Below are 5,288 nucleotides of genomic sequence, written 5' to 3'. Positions count from 1 at the left end.
TGCTCTTCGTTGTTTGTTACCTGTGATTTGTCACTGCCTGCACTTCCATGTCCTTTCTTCCTTTGCACTAAAAATACGTTTATTGAGGGTGTATGTATGTATACAAATGAACTCTTTTTTCTCTTTTAGTGTCTTGAAACTTGTTGAATTTTGCATCGAATTCATATGAATTTCTGCTTGTAAAATGGAAAGTACTTAATTTTAAAGGGCGGCGAGGAGAAGGTTTTAGTTACATCTATATATGTTTCGTTTTGTTTCCGTTTGGGTTTATATTATGTTAGGTTATACTGCCACGACCACAGACACCGAATACCACGTGGGATACCAATGTCTGTGCTTCCGCCAAGGTTTTTCTAACATTCTGGATGGTGTATCTGCTAGCAGGAGGGCGCAACAAGTTGTGGTTGGATTTTTCTGAAATGTCATGGGAAAAAACAAAACAAAACAAAAAACAGCCGTGGGCAAAAGACCCCATTCGGACGAGATGATAAACTGACGGAGGTCCGTGAGCCGCAAGCACTTAGCGCACGTAAAAGAACCCACGGTAATGAAAGGTATGTCCCTAGCAAAGAAAAAAGAAAAAAAAGAGATGGCGCTGCGCTGTAGTGACGAGCTCTCCCCGAGGAAAAGCAGCACGGATTTCACACAGATAAATTGTGATAAGTTGCGACAAAGAGAAAAAAAAAATCAATGCATATACCCAACGTGCTGATCAAGCTTTGAAAGCGCCTACCTTAACTTTGTGTTGAACATTATACCTGCCTAGGCGGCAGTACATCACAGTTGAGATTGGTTGATTAGTTAATGGTTCATACAGTGATCCCACACAGACAGACAGACAGACAGAGCGAATGCTATACAAGCCCCCCCCAACCCCCACCCCACCCCGACCCCCCTTTTTTTTTTTTTTTTTTTTTTTTTTACATATCAGGGGTCCATGTGTGTCAGTAAAAAAGGAGACGTGCAGTAAGTTTTACTTTTGAGTATTACACCGGTGAAACGTTGAAAGTTGATTAAAAACCAAGCAACGAATGAATGAGTACCTCCTTTCCTTGTCCCCATTGAAGGGGGGGAGGGAGGGGGAAGGGTGTGGGGGGAGGGGGGGGGAGGAGGGGCTAGGGTGCCCGCGAGAAAAGAGAGCAGATTTTTCCAATTTGCCGCAGATCAGTTTGTTTTTTGCTTTTTGTTGTTGTTTTTTAAGGCGAAGAGTTAAGTATCGGATTAAGGTCACTGTGGAGATGTGAAGTCAGTGTTGAAATCACGATCTGGTGTGAAGGCGTAGGGAAGGAGGCTGGGGGTGTCGGTGGGACGGGAAGCGGTTGGGTGGCAAGAGGGTGTGTGAGGGAGGGGGGAGTGGGTTGGGGGGCAAGAGGGTGTGTGAAGGATGGGGGGAGGGGTTTGGGGGGCGTGAGGGTGTGTTAGGGAGGGGGGAGTGAGTTGGGGGGCAAGAGGGTGTGTGAGGGAGGGGGGAGTGGGTTGGGGGGCAAGAGGGTGTGTGAGGGAGGGGGGAGTGGGTTGGGGGGCATGAAGGTGTGTGAAGGATGGGGGGAGTGGGTTGGGGGGGCAAGAGGGTGTGTGAGGGAGGGGGGAGTGGGTTGGGGGGCATGAAGGTGTGTGAAGGAGGGGGGAGTGGGTTGGGGGTCATGAAGGTGTGTGAGGGAGGGGGGAGTGGGTTGGGGGGCATGAAGGTGTGTGAGGGAGGGGGGAGTGGGTTGGGGGGCAAGAGGGTGTGTGAGGGAGGGGGGAGTGGGTTGGGGGGCATGAAGGTGTGTGAGGGAGGGGGGAGTGGGTTGGGGGGCATGAGGGTGTGTGAGGGAGGGGGGAGTGGGTTGGGGGGCAAGAGGGTGTGTGAGGGAGGGGGGAGTGGGTTGGGGGCAAGAGGGGGCGAGGGGGGAGTGGGTTGGGGGGCAAGAGGGTGTGCGAGGGAGGGGGGAGTGGGTTGGGGGGCATGAAGGTGTGTGAGGGAGGGGGGAGTGGGTTGGGGGGCAAGAGGGTGTGTGAGGGAGGGGGGAGTGGGTTGGGGGGCAAGTGGGTGTGTGAGGGAGGGGGGAGTGGGTTGGGGGGCAAGAGGGTGTGTGAGGGAGGGGGAGGGTGTTGGGGGGCATGAAGGTGTGTGAGGGAGGGGGAGTGGGTTGGGGGGCAAGAGGGTGTGTGAGGGAGGGGGGAGTGGGTTGGGGGGCAAGAGGGTGGGTGAGGAAGGGGGGAGTGGGTTGGGGGGAGGGGGGAGCGGGGTGGGCTTTTTTTCCTGTGGTCGTTTGTCCTGGAAAGTGTTCACCAGACACGAACAGGGTGATCACGGGTAGGTAGATTGGAGTGATGGCCTAGAGGTAACGCGTCCGCCTAGGAAGCGAGAGAATCTGAACGCGCTAGTTCGAATCACCGCTCAGCCGCCGATATTTTCTCCCCCTTCACTAGACCTTGAGCGGTGGTCCGGACGCTAGTCATTCGGATGAGACGATAAACCGAGGTCCCGTGTGCAGCATACACTTAGCGCACGTAAAAGAACCCACGGCAACAAAAGGGTTGTTCCTGGCAAAATTCTGTAGAAAAACCCACTTCCATATAAAAAAAAACAAATAAAACTGCACGCAGGAAATTTTTTTTTTTTTAAAGGGGGTGGCGCAGTAGTATAGCGACGCGCTCTCCCTGGGGACAGCAGCCCGAATTTCACACAGAGAAATCTGTTGTGATAAAGAGAAATACAAATACAAATATTGACGTGAGAGATCTGAAAAAAAAAAAAAAAATCTCCACGCCTTAATCCATCAAGTGAGCCAAACACGGGGTTTGGAACTCAGAAAACTCGGGGCGAGAACCCAGCCTTCTAACTTCTTCTTATCTCTTCTTCGTTCATGGGTCTGCAACTCCCATGTTCACTCGTATGCACACGAATGGACTTGTACGTGTATGACCGGTAGAGTTGAGTTTAAAGACCTATCGGTAATAAGCCCTTAAAGCCAAATTGTTCTGGACGGATGTCCGGCAGTGGTCGTTTTTCGGCCAGTGCGGCACAGCCCCCTTAGAGTGTGAGGAGTTAAGGGCCGAAACACTTGACTGACGGGGGCTTCTTCTCTGAAGACCTTGTACTGTCCAGCTCTCCCTAGAGTTTGTTATCACTGTTTAATGCTGTGGTCCGTAGTGTATGACCCTTCTTACCCCGCCACGTATACGCAGCCATACTCCGTTTTCGGGTTGCGGGGGTGCGGGGGGTTCAGCGTTCTAACCATACGACCACTGCAGCCGTCAAGTGAAAAGAAGACAAAGCTTACCGTCTCTTCTCTCGACTTCCATAACCCTTCCCCATCTCCCATGCCCCCGCCCTCCCCCACTCCAATGTCTCCCCTCGGCTCCCCCCCCCCCCCTTCCGCCCGCTCCTCCGCGCACAATCAATCAGTCAATCTGATTAGGTGATCGATTAATGGAGGAAGCGGATTCTCATCGTGAGGGTCGGTATGGGGATAGCGGTAAGTGTGTTCCGCACGATCTCTCCTTCTGCAGCCGTGACACGGCTGTCACGTTACTGCAGGGAATGCGATCTTCTCCCTCTTCTCTTCCCTCCTCTCCTCTTCTCTTCCCTCCTCTCCTTTCTCCTTTTCTCCTCTCCTCTCTCCTCTTCTCCTCTCTCCTCTTCTCCTCTCCTCTCCTCTTCCCTCCTCTCCTCGGACCAACTGACCCAGTTTCCGATGATCGTTATGCCCCGGTTACCTCTGACCAACTTTTTTGTTGTTGTTGTGTGTGTGTGTGTGTGTGTGTGTGTGTGTGTGTGTTTATTTTGTTTGTGTGTGTGTGTGTGGGTGTGTGTGTGTGCGTGTGTGTGTGTATGTGTGTGTGTGCGTGCGCGCGTGCGTGTGTGTGTGTGCACGTGCGTGCGCATGTGTTTACGTTCGCGTACCCGCGTGTACTGTGCATGCCTGTGTGTGCATAACCACGTGCCTTGCACTCGGCCACAGAAAGATTGAGTGTCGGGCAGATGAAAAACGCGCACAATGACCTTTTTTTTTCTTCTTCGCACTTCGCTTGTGTGTGTGTGTGTGTGTGTGTGTGTGTGTGTGTGTGTGTGTGTGTGTGTGTGTGTGTGTGTGTGTGTGTGCGCAGATCTGCGCCAGTGAAAGCACTGGCCGGACGGACAAAGGGCTGACAGAAGAGACAGCAGAGCCACAGAGAATCCCCTTACAGCAGATCGTGATCACACCATTCACTCCACACACTGGGCTCCACAGGAATCGGCACGTCGCGAACCTCCTCCACACAAGACGAGTGCCAACCACAAACAATACAGCCCGTACAGTCCTTTTGCTACCCTCACTGGGAATGCGAATGGAAGTATCCGTTACACTCGGAAAGATCAGACAGGCAGCTGTGTTAGGTGGTTCTCTCTCTCTCTCTCTCTCTCTCTCTCTCTCTCTTTCAAACACATGTCCGCTTGCATGGGTGACGGTTTAGCACTTGATGGGTGGTGGTGGTTTTCAGATGTTAACTGAACTCTTCGGGGGGTGGGGGTGGAGATGGGGATGGGGGGAGGATCAACTGATTTTCTCAGCTTCGCAAAATGTGACACGCTATCCGTACACCACACTGTAAGCCTGTGCAATGACATCGACAAAAAGACTTAGTGTTGTGTTTTGTGTTTCCTCTCACCCTTACACTCATCATTTTTTGGAGACTGACATATATACCCACAGCTGGGCCGACAGTAAAGTGCAGTGAGAGCTGTGTGGTCTATGTTTCTCCACTGCCGTGGGAATTCTTTTACAGCAAAAAGTATTTTGAGGAGGACAATGACTCTCAAAACTAGGAGGCAAGAATATTGCATTGGCTCTTAGTGCTGCAGCCCTGTGGAGTTTGTTGGCCTTTAGAGACCATCCCAACTCCGACTGTCCTAATACCCTCTTGGCCAAGTCTTGGCTTAGTCTTTTGTGAAGAGCAAAGACTCAAACTTGGAGGCAAGATTACACTAGCTCTTAGTGCTGCACCCTTGGGGGCTTGTTGGCCTTTAGGAACCATTCATACACAGACTGTCCTAAAACCCACTTGGCCGAGAGACTTAGTGGGGGTGTAACATGGGCAGGACACTCTCCACGATAATCAGATTTTAACCCAGCCAGTCGGAACAGCAATTGCCTCCGCTGCTGTCCTGATAGTCGACAATTGACTGTCATACATTTTCGGAGAACAAGGGGGATGATACGTCGTCATCTGTCTAATAACTTGGCCTTGGGTGAATGAAGAACACTGTTATGGTTTGTTTCCTTTGGCCTTGTTTTGGGCTATGGGGGTAGTGATTAGTC

This window comes from Babylonia areolata, chromosome 3 (assembly GCF_041734735.1).
Source record: "Babylonia areolata isolate BAREFJ2019XMU chromosome 3, ASM4173473v1, whole genome shotgun sequence".
In the NCBI taxonomy this organism is placed as follows: Eukaryota; Metazoa; Mollusca; class Gastropoda; order Neogastropoda; family Buccinidae; genus Babylonia; species Babylonia areolata.
This window is presented reverse-complemented; position numbering follows the sequence as displayed.